This window comes from Papio anubis, chromosome 7 (assembly GCF_008728515.1).
Source record: "Papio anubis isolate 15944 chromosome 7, Panubis1.0, whole genome shotgun sequence".
Taxonomy (NCBI): domain Eukaryota; kingdom Metazoa; phylum Chordata; class Mammalia; order Primates; family Cercopithecidae; genus Papio; species Papio anubis.
This window is the reverse complement of record NC_044982.1, coordinates 154,167,288-154,190,124: the sequence shown is the minus strand read 5'-3', so window position 1 is coordinate 154,190,124 and position 22,837 is coordinate 154,167,288. Positions and strand designations below refer to the sequence as shown.

Sequence of the window (22,837 nt, the reverse complement as noted above, 5' to 3'; positions counted from 1 at the left end):
GGTGATCCACCCACCTTGGCCTTCCAAAGGGCTGGGATTACAGGTGGAGGCCACCGTGCCCAGCCAATGTGTAGAATTTATACAGACATTAAGCAGATTCCTAGTTGAAGAGCACAATTGACCTTGCTTTCAAAACTTCCATTAGAAAAAATGTATGGTAAGACAAATCTATGTTTTTATAACCAAAATGAGAGAAAGGAAGCACACAAGTTTTCAACGACATATTTGGTGACTCAGTCTCAAATTGTGATTTGGGCAAAAACAGAGTCAAATAATCTAACATGGATGTGTCTCCTCAACTAAGTTAGCTTTGCAAACCAGAAGGTTCTAGCTTTGGGGAATGGGCCTATACAGGAGGGGTCGGTAGACTGGGCCATGTGACAAAAACATGGCCATGGCTTTGGGTTCTTGAAGGACTCACAGATGACCAAAGAGGCAAGGAACGAACTCATCAGTACATTTTTACGTGATCCTGTAGAGCTTGTTTCTTTTTGAGAGTGTCAGGAGGTTTGACTGATTCACCCAATATGCCTCAGTGGGAGCTGAAAAAGCCATGTTCTCTAGACCCCAAAAATGAGAGTGGATGAATTCAGCAATTGGTAGGTAACGTGATCTGCCTTTTGTAGCAAGCCAGAAGCCAGATGTCCCCTCCCCTTTGATCTGAATAACACTTTAGGCTGCAGACAATAAGATTGGTTTTAAATTTATTGTCTCTTTGATTTCTGCATTCTAATGCTTTTTAAATTCTTTACACAAGACAGGGCTATATATAGGCAACTGGGGTGGTTCAATGGAAGCCAAAAAAATGCCAGTAGCTTATGAGAAGTGCTAGGCAAAGCCTCATGCACATTTCTCTGTAAGGAAACAAAGCTGGTTTACTTGGGGGCAGGAATTTTTTTTTCCAGTTGTTCTTCAAAATGAAGTTTCCCGCTCCAAGTCCCAGCCAGATATGTGAAAAAAATCCTTGCAGAATAATCCTATTAGCAAAGCAGTAAAGCAGAAGAATCTGATTTAAATGAAATATATCAAATCAGAATGTCTTCCTTCTCTAAGTCCTCTATGACTTTCATCCCAGTTCAAGTCTTATTCCTGTCCTTGTTGATGCAGCCTGTGTCGGGCAATCAGATGACGAGGCCAAGAGTTCGATTTCATTCATTCTGTTGATGGTGAAGATGCAAATATCTGAACCCAATCTCATCCCATTGAGAGAAGGTAAATGGCATTTGGAAATCTCCTCCTTTTTTGTTTGCGACAGAGTCTCACTCTGTCACCCAGGCTGGAGTGCAATGGTGCGATAGCTCACTGCAACCTCGATCTCCAGGGTTCAAGCAATTCTCCTGCCTGAGTCTCCTAAGTAGCTGGGATTACAGGTGCACACCACCATGCCCAGTTAATTTGTGTATTTTTCGTAGAAATGGGGGTTTCACCATGTTGGCCAGGCTGGTCTCAAACTCTTGGCCTCAAGCGATCCACTCGCCTTGGTCTCCCAAAGTGCTGGGATTAAGAGTGTGAGCCACCGTGCCAGCCTCCTTTAATTTATCTTCAGTGAATACTATTGATGAGGCATTCAATTGCATTTGTAAAAACTTTTGGCCCTGTTTTTGCCCTCAAGCGGATCAAACCATGAACAATTGCCCCAAGATGTCAGCCGCCCTGGAGAGCACCAGTTCCATAGCAGGAGAAAGGGTTCAAGTCTCAATACATGATGTTTTCACTGCAGCTATGTGACCTTGAGTAAGTCATGGCTTCTCTTCATCTATTTTCTCTTGTGGAAGAGTGGGTAAACTCACACTGGCTTAACATTCTATTAAATTAAAAAGTCCTTCGACAAACAGAATGTTACTGGAGCCAAATAACCACACTGCCAGGTAGCCAGGGCAGCAGTGTCCTTCATATTTTAGGATGAAGAAGCCGAGCTCAGGGGCTCCAAGAGTACTGGAAAGCCTTGTGACTGGTTGGAGACAAAGGTGATACTGTGACTCAGATCTCCTGACATCTTCTCTCTCTCTCTCTCTCTTTTAGTTTTTATTTTTATTTTTTTGAGACGTAGTTTCGTTCTTGTCACCTGGGCTGGAGTGCAGTGGTGCGATCTTGGCTCACAGCAACCTCCGCTTCCTGGGTTCAGGAGATTCTCCTGCCTCAGCCTCCTGAGTAGCTGGGATTCTACAGGCACCTGCCACCACGCCTGGCTAATTTTTGTATTTTTAGTCGTATAGTTAGGGTTTCACCATGTTGGCCAGGCTGGTCTCCAACTCCTGACTTCAGGGGATCCGCCCATCTCGGCCTCCCAAAGTGTTGGGATTACAGGCGTGAGCCACTGTGCCCGACCTCTTCTCTTCTTCTGTCCACTTCGCGAGACTCACTCTACCCTCTGCCTCTGCACCTGTGTACCACCAGGGCCAGAGGTTTCCTCTGTAAGAAGCATTTGCAAACAAATGCCACCATTACAGCGCAATTCTGATTCTTCTTCTCAAGAATCCCCGATGAACTTCTAGCAGAAAGACAAGCCATGAAAGCACTTGGTGAGGTGAGGACTGGAAAAACAAACAGCAAAGGTTGATTTGATTTTTTTCTGCGCCCGCGGTGCAGCTCACCTTTGCAGCATGAAAGCAGAGTTCAGTGTGCCCCTTTGTGTCAACACATCTATCGGATTTTCCAGACAGTTTTCAATCAATTCCTTGGCTATCAGGTATTAGGCCATAAAGCATTTCGTTCTACTTTATGGTTCTAAAATATAAACTATGGCCACAGCTGAAGCTTTTAAGTCTGATGGGGATGGCTCCCAAGAGAGGCTCTTCAGAAGCCTAAATAATAGTCTGAAGGGGGTGTAAATTTGGGAGGAAACACAGGCCCTCACTGCACTGACACTCAAGTCTGCCTAGGATATTTCTTCAGTGCTCACAAAGCACTTTCCTAGATGTTTTGAAAAAATGTGAAGAAACTATAAGACCCAATCTGTATACCCAAGGGCATTACAGACACTATGGTAGCGAAAGCACTTCAGAAAGATCTTTGAAGTCAGCACCTACAAGAATCTATCTGAACAACTCTACATGGAGATACACTCACCCACAGTGGTGGAACTGCACATGTGGCTGGATTTGCTCATGTTTTGAATAGAGGTCTCTTTAAATGACTGCTTCAAGGTGTCCTTTCAGACCTGGGGGTTACCTGCTTCTTCTCTATATTTTTCTGCTTTTCAAAAAAATTCATCCTAACTGAACGAAGACTTTCAATATGTGAAATGAATGCCAAACAGGTTCTGACTATGTGATCAAAATTACTTATATAACTTTGGGCCTGAGAAAGAATTGTATAGGGACTACAGGATTTTATCCCAAAGGACCAGACTCCCTCTTTTTATTCAATTCCTGAGAATGAGCATCAGTTCTTAGTTCAAATACACAGGCTTTCCCTCTGACTCCCAATCAGCAAGATAGAAATGAGTGGTCTCAGTGCTGTGCGCAGGAAGCAGGATGTTACTTTAGACTCTGTGTGCAGGGGAGATGGCTGTAGTAACAAATTTATATGTGGGTCTGGCCTCTCAGTCCTGAAATTCAAATGCGCATGAGGTTGCAAAGGAGCCTGGAAATTTGATTGCCATCCCTTGACCCAGCCCAAAGCAAAACATGAAGAAGGTAACCAGAAGATACCATTGTAAATTAAAATCATCTGGTGTACATAGCATAGGGATACATAAACATGAAGTTTAAAGCATACAGAATTCTCCAGTGCCACTATCTTACAGTGTATGACATTTGTTCTTTCTAAAGTGCTACTGTCTGATATAATTTGATTCTTATAACTTTGTGAAGTAGGGAAGTGAATGTACATTTGGCATGTTGAGAAACCAAGATTCTAAAAGGTCAAGTGACTTGCCTAAAGTCATAAATGAGAGCTGTGACAATACTCCAGCCTTCCAATGCCCTAGGATCCTTCCTTCCTTCCTTCCTTCCTTCCTTCCTTCCTTCCTTCCTTCCCTCCTTCCTTTCCTCTTTCTTTCTTTCTTTCTTTTTCTTTCTTTCTTTCTTTCTTTCTCTTCTTTTTCTTTCTTCTTTCTCTTTCTTTTTCTTTCTCTCTCTCTTCTTTTACTTTCTTCTTTCTTTCTCTTTTTCTTTTCTTTCTTTCCTTTTTTCTCTCTCTTCTTTCTTTTTCTCTCTCTTTCTCTCTTCTTTCCTGTCTTTCTTTCTCTCTCTTTCTTCTTTCTCTTTCTCTCTCTCCCCTTCCTTCCTTCCTTTTCTTTTTTTTCCCACATAAATTGATCTGCATTAGTCTTCAAGGCTCCTTGGATCGGAATAAAATATGGCTCCTGCATTTTGTTTTGTTTTGGTCCTTTAAAAAATGTCCTTTCTTTATCATGCTTTATCATATATATACAAAAAAAAAAAACCCCACAAAACAAAGTAGAGCTTATTGAATTATTGTCAAAGACTTTTGTCACATTGCCGGCACCGTGGAGGTCCTTTGAGTGTACTGACCTAGGAGGGCTTCATGGATGTGAGACAGGATCCTGTGCTTAGCAGGCACCACACCTTGGTTAGTGTTCTGCTGACATTCTTTTAAAATTCCTAATAATTTATGAATAAGGAATCTTATATATTCATTTTGCACTGGGCCTGTCAAATTATGTATCCAGTCATGGTGCTACCCAATCATATCTCCTTCTCCCCACAATACCCATTATCCTAACTTTCACGGGTCCCCTTTTTCGCTCTTGTCTATAGTTTTATCACCTCGATGTGCATATCTGCACATTGTAGTTTATTTTACCTGTGTCAGAATGTTCTATAAACGGAATCGCATGGCATATTATCTTGTGGGCAACCTTGTTGGTGAGATTCCTCCATTTGTTATTTGCACATGTCTCATTCCTGTACAACATTTTAATCTGTGAATATGTTATAATTTAAAACAATATATTCTATTTTTGATGGAAATTTGAGAGATTTCCAGTTTTGGCTATTATGAATGAGGTGGTTATAAAAATTGATGTATGTGTATCTCTGTACCAAAGCGCACCTTCTCCCATTGAGCACTTTATCTAGGAGTGGAATTTTGCTAGGTTATAAGCTGTGTGTTTGCTCAGCTTTACTGATAATGCCATGTGTTTTCCAAAGTCATTGGCTCAATTCACACTCCCTCCAACAGCATCAGAGGATTTTCTTGAGCCACATTTTCATCAATGCTGGATATTGTTGGTTCTTTCAATTTCAGCCATTCCAGTGGGTGTGTATTAAATCACGCTAATAATCTCATTGTTATTTATTTATTTATTTTGAGATGGGGTCTCTCTCTATCACCCGGGCTGGAGTGCAGTGGCGTGATCTCAGCTCACTGTAACCTCCGCCTCCTGGATTCGAGCGATTCTTCCGCCTCAGCCTCCCAAGGAGCTGGGATTACAGGTTACCGCCATCGTGCTCGGCGAATCTCATTGTGATTTTTATGTGGCCTTCCCTGATCACTAATGAGGTCAAGTATCTTTCCAAAAATTTATTGGCCATTTGGCTATCTCCTTTTGTGTAGTTTCTTGCTGATTCTTTTATTAGTCGGGGTCTTTTCATATTAATTTATAAGAGTTCTTTATACATTCTGATGACAGTTCTTTATCAGAACCATGTAGCAAATAGCTTCTCCCAGTCTTTACCTTAATAGGAGAGGAGCTCTTACTTTTAATGTAGTAAAATTTATCAAATTTTATGGTTGGTAATTTTTTGTGTCCTAATTAAACATATTTTCCTTTCACAAATCATGAATACAGTCTTTTAAAAACTTGATTGCTTTGCTTTCACATGTAGATCAACAAAGTACCTGGAACTGATACTTGTACATATATATTAGCTAGAGGTCAAGTTTTTTTTTTCTTATATAAATGTACCATTATCCCAGAACTATTTACTGCAAGAGCTTTTCTGCACTTCACTAGAGTGGCATTTGTGTAATAGATCGTATTGTTATATATAGGTCTGTTTGGGGAGTCTTTATTGTATTCTATTTGTCTATCCTTGTACCAAATTCACACTGTTATAGTAGCTATATTTTCAAAAAATCGTGATATCTGGTAGAATACATTTCTAAAATACTTGTTCTCTTCTTCAAGATCATCTTGGCTATTCTTGACATTTTGCAATTACATTCAAATATTAGAATCAGCTTGTCAAGTTTTACAATGATATTTGTTGGGATTTTAAAATGCAACTGCATTGCATCTATTTATTAGTTGAGGGGTGAATTAACATCCTGAAATGGACTGAATGCTTATGGCCCCCCAAAATTCATATGCTGAAATTCTCATCCCCAGTGTGATGGTTTTAGTAGGTGATTTGGGCGGCAATCAGGTCATAAGAATGAAGCCCTCCTCAATGGGATAAGTGCCTTTATAAAAGATACATCAGACAGCTCTCTCACTGTCCTTTCACCATGTGAGAATACAAGAAATGAGTTGTCTGCACCCGGAAAGAGGGTCCTTACCAGAACCTGACTATGCTGGTCCCCTGATCTTGGACTTCTAGACTCCAGAAACTGTAAGAAATAAGTATTTATTGTTTAAGCCTCCCCACCTGATATGATTTGGCTATTTATTCCTTCCAAATATGTTGAAATTTGATCCCCGGTGTTGGAGGTGGGGCCTAATGGGAGGTGTTTGGGTCTTACAGATGGATCCTTCATGAGTCGGTTAATGCCCTCCCTCTGGGTGAATTCTTGCTCTAATAGTTCCCACAAGAGCTGGTTGTTAAAAAGATCCTGGCACCGACCTGATGCAGTGGTTCACACCTGTAATCTCAGCACTTTGGGAGGCTGAGGTGGGCAGATCACGAGGTCAGGAGTTCAAGACCAGTCTGGCCAATATGGTGAAACCTTGTCTCTACTAAAAAATACAAAAATTAGCCAGGCGTGGTGGCACCTGCCTGTAGTCCCAGCCCAAGAGGGAGACTGAGGCAGGAGAATTGCTGGAACCCGGGAGACAGAGGTTGCAGTGAGCTGAGATCATGCCGCTGCACTCCAGCCTGGGAGACAGAGTGAAACTCCATATCAAAAAAAAAAAAAAAAAAAAAAAAAATTCTGGTACCTTCTCTTTCTCCCTCTTGCTTCCTTCCTCTCCCCTTCACCTTCCACAATAAGCGGAAACAGCCTGAGGCTCTGGCCAGATGCAGGTGCTGGTGCCATGCTTCTTGGACAGCCTGTAGAACAATGAAACAAACAAGGCTTTTCAAAAAAATACATCACTTAGCCTCAGGTATTCCATTATAGCAACACAAAAGAGACTAAGAAACCATTTTTGGTAATTTCTTTACTTTTCTCTTTTCTTTTCTTTCCTTTTCCCTCCCTCCCTCCCTCCCTCCCTCCCTCCCTGCCTCCCTCCCTCTCTCTCTCTCTCTCTTTCTTTCTTTTTCTTTCTTTTCTTTCTTTTCTTCTTTTCTTTCTTTCTGAGACAGGCTCTCACTCTGTCTCCCAGGCTGGAGTGCAGTGGTTTGATCACGGCTCACTGCAACCTCTGCTTCCTAGGCTCAAGCGATCCTCTCACCTCAGCCTCCTGAGTAGCTGGGACCATAGGTACACACTACCATGCCTAGCTAATTTTTGTATTTTTTTGTAGAGAGGGGGTTTCACCATGTTGCCCACACTGGTCTCTAACTCCTGGGCTTAAACAATCCACCTGCCACGGCCTCCTGAATTGCTGGGATTTACAGGCATGAGCCACCACACTCAGCCTATGGTAATTTCTTATAGCAGCCCAAACTAAGACACATCCTTCATACTCCATTAACATAGAAATATGCTTATATCCCTCTATTTGTTTAGGTTTTCAATTGCCCACAATAGTGATTTATAATTTTCTATGTAGAAGTCATGTGTATACTTTATATGTGATTCCAAATGGCACATAAACATTTTTTATTGGTTGTTGATATATATGTGTGTGTGTGTTTATATACCATATATATAGTTTACCTTATATTCAAAACCTCTTTTATGTGCTTATTAATTCTAACACTTTGTCTATAATTTTGAATTTTGTGTGCATACAATAATATCTGTGAATAAGTTTTATTTTTTCCCTTCTAGTTTCTACAACTTTAATCTTCTTAGATTATTGCACTGATTAGGATCTTCGTTCGGTATAACGGTGATTAGAGATAATAACAGCAGCATTCTTGCCTTGTTCTCAATCTCAAAGAGAAGCTTTCAGTATTTCACCATTCGATATAACGCTCAATTAGGTTGTTTTATGGATACATATCTATCAGATGTATTTATTCTAGTTTGGTAAAAGTATTTTTCCATTATTAATTCATGATGCATTTTGTCAAATGTTTTTGGGGAGCATCAATAGAGATGATAATTTTTCCTCTTTATTCTGTTACCATGGTGAATTAAATTGTTTGATTTCTCAATATTAAACAACCATAGAGTTCCTGGAATTATAAAGCCAATTTAGTCATAGTATATCGTCTTTTTATATATTAGTTGAACCCAGGTTGCTAATATTTTGTTTAGGATTTTTGGATCTAAGCATATGACTGAGAATCGCCTGTAATTTTCCTTTATTATATGCCTTTATCCAATTTTATTTTCAAGATTATTTGATCATCTTTCTTTTTCATTCTCTAGAGGAGTTTGTGTAAGTTTCATGTAATCTCTTCCTTAAATGATTGAATAATTTTTTAAGTGAAAGCTTTGGGTTTAGTTTGATTATGTTTAACTTGTTTAATAATTTTAGAAGGATTCAGATATTTTATTTCTCTTTTGTTAGTTTTGGTAAATTGAACATTTTTAGAAGAATTTTTCCATTTCACCTAAATTTTAAAATATGTTGTTAAAGATTTTTAAAATCATCTTTTTAATCTTCTACAGGCTCTACATTTATGTTCCATGGTTCCCTTCTTTCATCTTGATTTCTTTGTTTGTTTGTTTGTTTTAACCATTCCCACCTTCGACCCCTCCCCACCTCCTGGCCCCACACTCCCCTTAGAGCCTCTGGTAACCATCCTTCTACTCTCTATGTCCATGAGTTCAATTGATTTGATTTTTAGATCCCACAAACAAATGAGAACATGTGATATTTGTCTTTCTGTGCCTGGCATATTTCACTTGGAATAATGATCTCTATTCCATTCATGTTGTTGCAAATGACTGGATCTTGTTCTTTTGTATAGCTGAATAGTATTCCATCGTGTATATGTACCACATTTTCTTTATCTCTTCATCTGTTGATAGACACTTAGCTTGTTTCTAAATCTTAGCTATTGTAAACAGTTCTGACAGTGCTGTAGCAAACACCAGAGTGAAGACAAATATTCAACATACTGATTTCCTTTCTTTTTGGTATATACCCAACAGTGGGGTTGCTGGGTCATATAGTAGCTCAATTTTTAGTTTTTTAAAGAACTTCCAAACTGTTCTCCACAGTGGTTGTACTAATTTACATTCCCAAAAACAGTGTACAAGTGTTTCCTTTTCTCCACATCCTTGCTGGCATTTGTTACTGCCTGTCTTTTGGATATAAGCCATTTTAACTTGGGTGAGATAATATCTCATTGTAGTTTCAATTTGCATTTCTCTGATAATCAGTGATATTGAGCACCTTTTTCACATGCCTGTTTGCCATTTGTATGTCTTCTTTTGAGAAATGTCTGTTCAAATTGTTTGCCCATCTTTTGATCAGATTATTAGATTTTTTTTTCCATACAGTTGTTTGAGCTCCTCATATATTCTGGTTATTAATTCCTTGTCAAAGAAGTAGTTTGCAAATATTTTCTCTCATCCTGTGGATTGTTTCTTCACTTTGCTGGTTGTATCATTTGCTGGGCAGAAGCTTTTTAACTTGATGTGATTCACTTGCCCATGTTTGTTTTGGTTGCTTGTGCTTGTGGGATAATGCTCAAGAAGTCTTTGCCCAGACCAATGTCCTGAAGATTTTCCCAAAAGTTTTCTTGTAGTAGTTTCATAGTTTGAGGTCTTAGATTTAAGTTTTCATCAATTTTTTATTTGATTTTTGTATGTAGTAAGAGATAGGGATCTAGTGTCCTTCTTTTGCTTATGGATATCCAGTTTTTCCAGCACCATTTATTGAAGAGACTGTCTTTTCCCTAGTGTATGATCTTGGCACCTTTGTCAAAAATGAGTTCACTGTAGGTGTGTGGATTTGTTTCTGGGTTCTCTATTCTGTTCCATTGTTTATGTGTCTGTTTTTATGCCAGTACCATGTTTTGGTTACTATAGCTCTCTAGTATAATTTGAAGTCAGGTAATATAATTCCTCCAGTTTTGTTCTTTTTGCTTAGGATAGCTGTGGCTATTCTGGATCTTTTGTGGTTTTGTATAAATTTTAGGATTGTTTTTTCTATTTCTCTGAAGAATGTCATTGGTATTTTGATAGGGATTTCACTGAATCTGTAGATTGCTTTGGGTAGTCTGGACATTTCAACAGTATTAATTTTTCCCATCTGTGAACATGAAATATTTTTCCATTGTTTTGGTGTCCTCTGTTCCTGCTTTCCCATATTGGTTCTCATGCTCTCATTTCATTTAGTCTTGCCAATGGTTTAAAAACTTTATTAGACTTTAAAAAATCAACTTTTGGTGTTAATCCTATTTTCTATTTTAATTATTTCATTCTTTACTTTCTTTTGATTCTATATATTGTTATTTGTCTAATTTCTTTTTTCCCCTTAGGTACTTTTGTTATAGCATGTCTAATTTCTTGAGATTAATATTTAATCATCTTTTGTAATATTACACTTATGATTATAACCTCCCTGCAAAACACTGATTTTGCTCTATTACACAAGTTTTTCCATGAAAAATATTATCTTTCAGTTCAAAATATTTTTAAATTTTCATTGTGATTTCTTTTTACCCACTGGTCATTTAGAAGAACATTTCTTACTGTTTATATAGAAATTTCTAGTTTAAAAAGTTATCTCCATTTTAATTGCTTTGCTTTCACAGAACATATTTTATAGTTTCAGTTATTTTAAATTTGCTGAGAGTTGCTTATGATCCAACACATAGTCAATTTTTGTAAACATTTTGTATGTGCTTAGACAGTTGTTGAGTGTTGTGTTCTATATGTGTAGATTAGATCAATATATTAATCATGCTGTTCATGATCCGACTTCCTTCTAATTTCTTTCTGTGTGTTCTGCCAGTTACTCCCACAGTGCTGGGTGGCTTTTTCTGTTTCTCCTTCTAATTCTATTTTTCTATTAAATATTCTGAGACTATGCCATTACATAAATACAAAATGAAATTGTTTTATCTTCGTAGTAAGTTAAGCCTTTTCTCAATGTGACGTGTTCCTTTTAACGTACAATAATGCTTTTTTCCTTAAAGTATAGTTTTGTGAATAGTAATGTAACTGTATCAATTTAGGGCAGGGCTTCAGGTGACAAATTTTCTCTTGTGTGTGTGTGTCGTTTGAGCACTGAATAAATCATATAATTATCTTCTGGATTTCATGCTTTCACTCGAGAAATCAGCTAACGATCTGGTTTTTGTAACTTTAAATAGTATATTTATACGTTTTTTATCCTTGCACTCTCACCCTTTCTGAATCTTTATATATCCCATCAATAGCTGTAAAGATTTTTGGTCTTCCCAATAAATCAATTCTCATGGAATTTGTCTTTTAATTGGGGCATATAATTTATTTACTTTTAACATAATTACAAATATGAGTTTAAATCTACCATCCGACTATAAGTTGAGTTTTTCTTATCCAAAATACTTGGGACCACAAGTTTTTCAGATTTCAAATGTTTTTGGATTTTGGAATATTTGCACATATATAATGAGATATCTCGGGGATGACACCCAAGTCTAAATGTGAAATTCATTTATGTTTTATATACACCTTAAACCCATAGCCTGCAGGTAATTTTATATATTTTGATAATTTTGTGCATGAAACAAAGTCTGTTTACATGGAACCATCCGGAAGCATAGGTGCCGCTATCTCAGCCACCTGTATGGACAATCTGTGGTTGTTTGGCATCACCATCTTTCCTGACTGAATTTATATGTAACTGATAAGCAATCATTTTCTTACACTTACTCACACAAGTACCTAGCAGTAAAAAGTAGGAGGTACCGTGAAGGCAGTGAAAAAATAATGTTCAGGGTAACTAAGCAGCACAGTAGCATCACCAGAATACCTATATCAGTTTTTAAACAATAGCAACCACAAACGGCAGGTTTTGGTTTTCAATCTCTACCTTTGCTGCGTGTTTTGATTAAAAGGTTCCTATATACTGAATTTTAACTTTTTAGATGAGAAGAAACATCAGAAGCAGTTGAGAGACCAGGAAGTGGGTCCTCTAGGAATGAGGAGGCATTCTGCTGGATGGTCTGTTTTCCCTTGGGAATCCTAAATAAACTGAGGTTGTGCGTCTGCATTTTGACTACAACCCATCACATGAGGTCAAGTGTGGAATTTTCCACATATAACGTCGTATCAGTGATCAAAAGTTTCGGATTTGGGAGCATTTCAGATTAGGGATGCTCAACCTGTATAATAACTGTTTGATTTTAATGTCTTTTTTTCCCTGGATGCCTTTAGAATTTTATTTTTATTTCTGTTTTCCTGAAGTTTAATTAGGATGCATCTAGGAGTGAATTTCTTTTCCTTTATACTGCTTGGGTTTCCAACAGCTTCCTGAATCTGTTGGCTGATGTTTTGCTTTAGTTTTGGAACATTTCGCCATCAATCCTGCTAATATAGCTTTATACTTTTGTTCTCACTGTATCCTTTACTTTTCTTACCTTCTGTTCAATGTTTCATCTCTTTTGAGTTTCATTTTAGATTGTTTCTTTGGACCTGCTTTTCAGTTTACCAATTCTCTCTTACTTTATTTCTAATTTGCTGTAACACCCATCCTGGGCATTTTTTTATTTTTATTATTATTTTTTTTTGAGACAGAGTCTTGCTCTGTCGCCCAGGCTGGAGTACAGTGGCGCGATCTCGGCTCACTGCATTCACAGTTTCAGGTTCCCAGGTTCACGCCATTCTCCTGCCTCAGCCTCCCCAGCAGATGGGACTACAGGCGCCAACCACCACACCCGGCTATTTTTTTTTGTATTTTTAGTAGAGACGGGTTGTACTGTGTTAGCCAGGATGGTCTTGATCTCCTAACTTTGTGATCTGCCCGCCTCGGCCTCCCAAAGTGCTGGGATTACAGACGTGAGCCGCTGCGCCCGGCCCATCCTGGGCATTCTTAATTGGGATTATTGCATTTTTTGGTTTTAGAATTTTTCTTTCTCCCAAATTAGCCCTGTAATCTTTCATGGTTTTCAGTTCTTTGCCAAAATTTCCAATCGTTTCCTTTTTTCTCCCTGAACATTGTAAGCTGATAGCTTCAATATGTGAAGCCTATGCATGTTTGGTTCCGTCGAGCATGCTTCCTAATTCTCATTCATGACTGTTGTTTCCTTGTATGCTGGTTTATCCTTGATTGTGTGACACAAAGTTTATTTGAAAAATTGGTTTGTTTGTACAGATGTAAGATGACATTATATACCTCCAGAAAGGATTGTGCTGCTGTTGTTCCAGGCACTTGAGAGCACTAGCCATCTGGTGTCACCTTATTTCAGGAATATTGAAACTTCTGTCTGATAATTGTTTATTGTGGAAGGGATGTCCTATGCCTTGTAGGAAGTTTAGCAGCTTCCCTGGCCTCTCCCCACTAGTTGCCAACAGCATCCCTTCCCAGTCCTGACTATCAAAGATGTCTCTAGACGTTGCCAAGAGTCCCCTGGTACTTGAGAACCACTCCCTTAACCCAAAACAAGGTGATTTTATCAGCTTTAAACATAATGGTGCCTGATCTCACTTTTGTACCTCTGACACCTCAAAGTTTCCCAGCCGCTCAGTAACCTTTTTTATAAACCCCGGGTGGAAAGCAATGCCAAATGTCATCTTTATCTCTTTGATCTTCTCTCAAACCTTAGTTCAGTAATTTTTACTTTGTAAAGTCTTTCTAGTAAATTTTTAAAAATTTTCTTTCTTTTCTTGTTGCTCTCAGTGAAGAGGAGACCCATCTTACCTACCATGCCTCGGCACAGGATGAAACTACATGAACACATTCCTGCTGCGCCTGGACAACACCCTGCCATATCCTTTGATTTACTGCAAATGTGGTTATAGGGTTTCCGTATTTACTGTCTGCTTCCCACATGGGTCATTACGCTACCTGGAATAGGCTCTCTCTTTTTTGCCGTTCTTCAAGAGAAATGCCTAAAGAGCCAGTCTTCAGCTCTAAGCGTCAATGGCCTTTTCCCAAATATTATGTGTTTACTGTAAATGCCCATTCGTTTTTTTTAATGGTGTGTTTCCTCTTTGGTATACTGTAGGTCTTGAAGACGGGAGCTCACACGGTGCTTTCTACAATAGCTGCTTACAGAGAAACTTAAAAATCAACCGGTCTAAACGAATGTGGAAATTGAAATGCAAAAAGTCCAAGTGAATAAATAAAGTACTGTTGTGGGCTACTTAGAACTGAAAGAATATCTCACCCCTGGAGGAACGGGGAAGGCCAGGATGAATCAACTCACATGCAAACTGAGTAATCGAGTGACAAGGTTTAGGCTCAGGAGATGAGCCAATATTTTCCAATTGTGAAGTTCAAAAGGGGATGGCCCAGGAAAAACAATATTGGCTGTTTGTGTAGAGCACCTGTGACATAACTCCATCTTAGAAAAAGACTTTACTGTATATTCCATAGGGCACTTTGCCAATATGGATAACATGTTTTGTTTAATAAACATATAAAGAAATAAAGATTGCATCCAACTAGATATGGTCACAAACAAACAAACTCTTCCACTATCAGTTTTCACCAGAAGACACTGTGACTATAAAAAAAATGAAGCCTTCAGGAGCTTAAAACAGCCATCTTAACTGACACAGGCTTGCAGTTAATACTTGGCATCTCCCACTGAAGGCTGTGCCACCTCAGACGCTCTTCCTTGCAAGACCCACTGTATTAGCCCATTTTCACGCTGCTGATAAAGACATACCTGAGACTGAGACATACCTTACACATGGCTAGGGAGGCCTCAGAATCACGGCGGGAGGTGAAAGGCGCTTCTTACATGGTGGTAGCAAGAGAAAAAGGAGGAAGATCCAAAAGCAGAAACCCCCGATAAACCCATCGGATCTCGTGAGACTTACTATCATGAGAATAGCATGGGAAAGACCGATCCCTGTGATTCAATTACCTCCCCCTGGGTCCCTCCCACAACACATGGGAATTCTGGGAGATACAATTCAAGTTGAGATTTGGGTGGGGACACAGCCAAACCATATTATTCCACCCCTGGCCCCTCCAAATCTCATGTCCTTACATTTCAAAACCAATCATGCCTTCCCACAGCTCCCCAAAGTCATTTCAGCATTAACCCAAAAGTCCACAGTCCAAAGTCTCATCTGAGACAAGGTAAGTCTCTTCCGCTCATGAGTCTATAAAATCATGAGCTAGTTGCATCCTAGATACAATGGGGGTGCAGATATTGGGTAAATACAGCCATTCCAAACGGGAGAAATTGGCTAAAATGAGGGGATTACAGGACCCATGTAAGTCTGAAATCCAGTGGGGCAGTCAAATTTTAAAGTTCCAAATGATCTCCTTTGACCCCAGTTCTCAAATCCAGGTCACTCTGATGCAAAAGGTGGCTTCCCATGGTTTTGGGCAGCTCCGCCCCTGTGGCTTTGCAGGGAGCAGCCTCCCTTCTGGCTGCTTTCACCAGCTGGTGTTGAGTGTCCAGGTGCACAGTGCAAGCTGCCAGTGGATCTACCATTCTGGGATCTGGAGGACGATGGCCCTCTTCTCACAGCTCCACTAGGCAGTGCCACAGTAGGGACTCTGTGTGGGGGCTCCGACCCCACATTTCCCTTCTGCACTGCTCTAGCAGAGGTTCTCCATGAGGGCCCCGCCCCTGCAGCAAACTTTTGCTTAGGCATCCAGGCGTTTTCACACATCTTCTGAAATCTAGGGGTAGGTTCTCAAACCTCAATTCTTGACTTCTGTGCACCTGCAGGCTTAACACCACACGGAAGCTGCCAAGGTTTGGGGCTTGCATTCTCTGAAACCATGGACTAAACTGTACCTTGGCCCCTTTTAGCAATGGCTGGAGCAGCTGGGAGACAGAGCACCAAGTCCCTAGGCTGCACACAGCATGGGGAGCCTGGGCCTGGCCCACAAAACCGTTTGCTCCTCCTAGGCTGTGATGGGAGCGGCTTCTGTGAAGACCTATGACATGCCCTGGAGACATTTTCCCCATTGTCTTTGGGATTAACATTCACCTCATTGTTACTTATTCAAATTTCTGCAGCCAGCTTGAATTTCTCCTCAAAAAATGGGTTTTTCTTTTCTACTGCATTGTCAGGCTGCAAATTTTCTGAACTTTTATGCTCCATTTCCCTTTTAAAACGGAATGCTTTTAACAGCACCCAAGTCACCTTCTGAATGCTTTGCTTCTTAGAAATTTCTTCCGTCAGATATCCTAAATCATCTCTCTCAAGTTCAAAGTTCTACAGATCGCTAAGGCAGGGGCAAAATGCTGCCAGTCGCTTTGCTAAAACATAACAAGAGTCACCTTTGCTCCAGTTCCCAACAAGTTCCTCAGCTCCATCTGAGACCACCTCAGCCTGGATTTTATTTGTCCATATCATTATCAGCATTTTTGTCAAAGCCATTCAACAAGTCTCTAGGAGGTTCAAAACTTTCCCACATTTTCCTGTCTTCTTCTGAGCCTTCCAAATTGTTCCAACTTCTGTCTGATACCCAGTTCCAAAGATGCTTCCACATTTTTTCGGGTATCTTTTCAGCAACGCCCCACTCTACCAGTACCAATTTACTGTATTGGTCCATTTTCATGCTGCTGATAAAGACATACCCAAGACTGGGAAAAAAGAGAAATTTAATTGGACTTGCACTTCCACATGACTGGGGAGGCATCAGAATCATGGTAGGAGGTGAAAGGCACTTCTTACATGGCGGCGGCAAGAGAAAAATGAGGAATATGCAAAAGTGGAAACCCCTAATAAACCCATCAGATCTCGTGAGACTCGTTCACTATCATGAAAATAGCACGGGAAAGATGGAACCCCAGGATTCAATTACCTCCCCCTAGGTTCCTTCCACAACACGTGGGAATTCTGGGAGATACAATTCAAGTTGAGATTTGGGTGGGGACACAGCCAAACCATATCACCTATGAACCACCCAGACGCAACCAGGACTCCTTTTGTCGTCATAGCTCCCCCTGGACTTGTTCATTAACCCTTTCTCCTATCTCTTTTTTCTCTTGATGTTAAATATTACTTTGCTGTAAGGTATTTAACCTATAACATTTATATATTAATTAAATATGCTATTATCTATGGTTTGAAATATTAACTGACTTGTAGAGTGGCTTGAGCCTGCATGCCCTGGTTCTGACTACTGAGTGAAAAGAAAATAGTACGAAGAATTGCCTCCTTGGAAACTCCATGTAGCCTGTGGCTTTTGTGATTGAAATAACATGAATAAAAGCCCGACACTGTGAAAAGACACAGACATGCATGGACCTAGTTTTCTCTAACCTTACACCACTCATGCCACTATTCTTAAATGAAAGAAGAAAATAATGTTTATTGCTTCGTGTCACACATTTTTGCATTATTTCTTTGTACCCTTGACAATATTTTTTTGTGTCTGTGTCCATTAAGAACCCTTGACAACCTTATACAATCCATTTGAGATATTTTTTAATTCCTATTTTTAGATGAGGCATCTGAGGCTTAAAGTGCTGTAACTTGCATCAGGTCACCACGTTAGTAAGTGGCAGAGCTGGGATATAAGATTGGGTCTGATCACAAAGGCCATGATCTTTCCTTATGTTGTGCTGCCCCTACAGTTTTCTTAGGGTCATGACTTCTCATTAGAGGACATATCAATAAAAATGTGTATTTTAGGAGGCCATTTTTTCTCTAAGTTACCACTAAATTTTACATGGGGATCCAGTGAGATGAGGGGGCTCTTATATCAGAAAGGACCTCTTTGGAGAGGCTTGTAATGGGCCACTGGGAGAGCCCTTGGTGGGGTCCTTCATGTTCTCCTATCTCTCACACTAAATCAGAAGCAGAAGCTAAAGAGCAGAGGTGTTTTGACTTTGTAAATCAACACTCTCTTCCCACGACTTAGGCCAAAATTCTTCTGTGGGACAAATCCCCCCAAATGCAATGGTTTCCCAGAGGTAGCTAAACCATTTTGATCTTTGGAACTAGGCTGGAAGTCTTAGAAGGTCAAGCAAAGTGACTGAATAATCTGGTAACTCTTATGTTTTCTAGAACTTGAAGTATGAGGGAAGACATTTTCATTCTTGAAGGATTTTTCTCTTTCCTTCTATTTCTGGCCAGCGTAAGAAAATTGAGGACAACTATCTGTTGTGGTTCTTTCAACAGAAGATTTAATTTCAGTGGCAAATATCTTCAAAATAACCCTGAATCAGCTCCAACTGGGTCTCATTTTGGCTTCAGATCAAGCAATGACATAGCCACAATATTGGTAGATGGTGCTGGGAAATTCTGGGTAGTGTATGATCCAATTTTCTTTAAACATTTTTTTTCCATGGCTAGGACGTTGTTCTACTTTGTTAGATATATTTGCAGACTGATTCACTATGAGGCTACTTTAGGATAACAACTCAAGGGTGGATTAGATGGCTGCTCCCCTTAGTCTCATAGTGTCCCTCAAATGCTTCTCACCAGCTCCTGCTCACTTTTTGTCTGTATTATGCCCTGCTTCACCCCACCTATAGAAGGAAGAAAGTGTTGGCAGATGTATATGAGCTGTTCCTTGAAGCATATATGTATACAACTGTATTCTGTTAGTTCCTTTGCCTTTTACAGAAGTGCTGGTGGCTTCAATGCTCTTGGGCTAGGTGTTTGACAAAAAGTAAGCCAAGGTTAAAGAGCAAAATGACTGAGAAAGAAGCATCCTGTTAGATGGTACATTTTTACTATCTCTCAAAAATGAAATTATAAGACCACCCATGTGACAAGACCTCAAAATGTTTGTCAATACATTCTTCTTTCTCCTGAATTAGCTAATTCAATTTTTGTGACCTTAGAGACAGAGACAGAATCGTGGTTGAGAATGTTTCTTTAGATTGAATTCTGTTTTAGCCACTTACCGACTGCATGGGAAAGTTATTCAATTCTCCAAAACTCACTTTTAAAATCTGTAAAATAGGAATAGTAGTATTCTTTACTTTCTAATATTATTATGCATATTAAATTAATACATATAAAATGCTTAATAGACTAGCTGGCATATAGGAAGCCCTTAATACATATGTATACACTATTATTTTTTATTGTGGTAAAATATACATAAAACCTACCACTTCACCATTTTAAAGTGTACAGTTCAGAGGCATTAAATACATTCACATGGTTGTTCAACCATCACCACCATCCATCTCCAGAACTTTTTCATCTTCCCAAAATGAAACTCCATACCTATGAAATAGTAATTCCCTATTCCCTCTTCCTCCAGCCCCTGGAAACCACCATTCTACTTTGTCTCTATAATTTTGATTACTCTAGGTACTACATGTAAGTGGACTGCATTAGTCCATTTTCACACTGCATGATGAAATACCCGGGCCTGGGTAATTTATAAAGAAAAAGAGGTTTAATGGACTCTTTAAAGGAACAGTTCCACATAGCTGGGGAGGCCTCACAATCATGGTGCAAGGCAAAGGAAGAGCAAAGGCACATCTTACCTGGCAGCAGGCAAGAAAGCTTATGCAGGGGAACTCCCATTTATAAAACCATCAGATCCCATGAGACTTATTCACTACCATGAGAACAGTATGGGGGAACCGCACCCATGATTCAATTATCTCCACCTGGCCCCGTCCTTGACATGTGGAGATTATTACAATTCAAGGTGAGATTTGGGTGGGGACACAGCCAAACCATATCATGGGCTATGCAATATTTGTCCTTTTGTGACTGGCTTATTTCACTTAGTATCACATCTTCAAGGTTCATTCATGTAGCATGTGTTGAAATTTCATTCTTTTTTAAAGCTGAATAATATTCCATTATATTAATACATATATACTATTATTATAATAGTCAATGGAATATTTCAAGCCACTGAAAAGGTGTGATTTCATTTACTTACTGGCCAAGACCCAGCTTTAGCAGGGATCATCTTTCCTAGACATATGATAAACAATACAGGCTTATGATTTTAAAGTAAAATCCTAGGATCATCTTTGAGTCCTTTTCTCAATCAGTGTTTGTAAAGTCACTTATAAAATATAAAGTCAGTTATTTCCTCCACTAGTTAGGATACATTTCACTTTCTTCAAGGTAAAGAGTGCCTCTATTCCAGAGAGGCAAGACAAACATGTCTATGCTCCAATATGCAGATTGAGGGAGGGAAGATTTGGGGAAAAGTGGGAAAAATTTTGAAAAAGAAATCTAAAACCTAGTTTTAGGACAAAAATTAGAACAAGGGAAGGAGGAGAAAGACTAGAGAGAAAAACACGGGGCAAGCTGCTGTGACAGATTGTATTTTCCAAAGATGGTCTCACCAATAGACATCCCATCTTACATGCTCTTACAATGTGGCATTGACATTCTTCCATCAAGAGGTAGAGTCTAGTTCCTCACTTCCCCAATCTGCACAGATGATTTATAAATAGCTTAATATGATGAAACTGACCAGCTTCTGAGCTTTGGTCAGAAAGAACATTACATGTTTCACTTTGGACCACTCAAGACGGGGCCATGTGGAGAGGAACTGAGGCTTCCACCTTAATGCCAGCACCAACTTGCCAGCTGAGTCAGCTAACTGGAAAGTGCATCTTCCAGTCCCACTCAAGCCATCCAGTTTTCAGATGATAACAGACTCATATTAATAATTTTTTTAGATGTTGACAGATATGTTGATAAACATGTTATGATGTTTAGATGACAGATATGTCAATAAACATATTGCTACAACCTTATGAGACACTCCAAGTGATAATAGTACAGCTGAGCCCTTCTCAAACTCTTGATCAACAAAAGCCAAGAGAAATGAGTAATATTGTTGCTTTAATGCACTAAAATTTTGGGGTATTTTGGGTATTTTGTTATACAGCAATTAATAACTAATAAAGTTATTTTCTCCTACTATTTATCATTACACAATGATGGGCATGAAGCAGACATTACCTTCAGAAGATTTGGACTCAGTGGCATCTCATGTGCATGAAGGGCCAGTGGAGAACTGTAAAGTCTTTTATTTCCGTAATGACAATCACAGCAAGGTGAAAGTGGGCAGCTGATCTGGAGGAGAAGATTTAGCCTCAGGGATTAAAAACCTGTGCTATGGTTTGAATGTCCCTTCTAAAACTCATGTTAAAGTTTAATTGCCATTGTAACAGTATTAAGACATGGGACCTTTAAGAAGTGATGAGGCTATGAGGGCTTCATCTTCATGGGTGGGATTAATGCAGTTATGAAAAACGCTAGGGCCCCCCTTGCCTCTGTGGCCTTTTGCCTTCTGCCATGTGATGATGCAGCAAGAAGGTCCTTGCCAGATGCTGGTGCCATATTGGACTTCTCAGTCTCTAGAACTGTTAGACAACAGATTTCTGTTTATAAATTGACCATTCTCAGGTATTCTGTTACAGGAACACAAAACACAAAAACAGATGTTAGTTGGAGCATCAGCTTCATAGACTATTTAAAGACTAGGCAAAAATGTATACTCATTAACTAAGCAGGGGAGAATAAATCTTGGTTAGACCAGAAATGAGATTCTTCCTATGGTGTGCTGGTATTTTTTCCAAAGTCTTTATGACACCCAGGCCTCTACCCTCACATGGGTGTTGTAATTCAGAACACAACCCTAATAATGTTTCTTAAAAATGTTAGCAGCCTTTGAATTCTTCTTTTCAAATAGTTCTGGAATATTTCTCCATGATAGAGTATTTTGAAGGAGAGAGCAGTCTAATTTGATGAATGAATCCATCAGTTGGAAGGACTTTGACTTAGTGTCAAGAAATCTGGGTTCTAGTCTTGAAGTGTTCACCAACACTGTGATTTTTAGCAATTCCCTTGAACTTCAGCAGTTTTACTGAGAGATTTTCTCCAATGTCCAAAGATTTTTTGCAGCTCATTGACTATGATTTAGAAGATTTTGTAGTGGTGAAATGTCTTCCTAGATAATAACTGTCTATTCATTAAACATTGCTATACATGATAGGGTATACTGCAGCAAATATCTAGAACTCTAGAGTGTATGGCATTCAGGAACACCAAAGAAATGTATTAATTAAAGAACACAATTACCTTTGTATTTAAATAGAAGAGTGTTTTGCTTAAAGTGTTTTGGTTTTATGTTTATAAAATACCTGCATGCTTCATATTATTCCTTGAAAATAATGTGCACCTTGTGCTAAGATAATACATACAATCATGTTTCTATTCTGTTTCTCTAGTTTATTGTTTTCAACCCATAGCCTGAAGTCACCAATCTCTTCGTGCCCAGTCCCTTGGGCAATTTATATTCAAGCAGTGTTGCTTTTGGGTAAGCCTAATGCCTGGCTGGTTTTGTCTGTTGGTTGTTAGCCTTCAATGCCTGGCCAAGTTGCCCAGAGTTGAAAGGGTAGAAATGGGAGAAAAAAGGAAATACCAGTGATAGACTTCCTCAGACCCAGCTCTTGCAGCTCAGAAGTAACAGTGTACTTGAGTGGTAATACAAGTTAGAAATGACAGGTATTATCCACATTACAGTACTACTGGGAGATTGCTTTACATGCCTCCTGAAAACAAATCTGCATTGCATACCAGA

The 22,837-nt window shown here is 39.3% G+C and overlaps 1 long non-coding RNA gene across 1 annotated transcript in view; it reads right to left on the bottom strand.

Annotated features, from left to right (window-relative positions):
* LOC103885711 overlaps positions 1 to 19,705 on the bottom strand; it is a 45,199-nt gene extending 25,494 nt beyond the window's left edge. Inside the window, exons 1-2 of the long non-coding RNA XR_004185220.1 lie at positions 19,173 to 19,705; positions 7,067 to 7,178 (exon numbers count right to left, since the gene is read on the bottom strand). This is a non-coding gene — a long non-coding RNA (uncharacterized LOC103885711). The remainder of the gene's footprint in view (positions 1 to 7,066; positions 7,179 to 19,172) is intronic.
* Between the last annotated feature and the right edge of the window lie 3,132 nt (positions 19,706 to 22,837).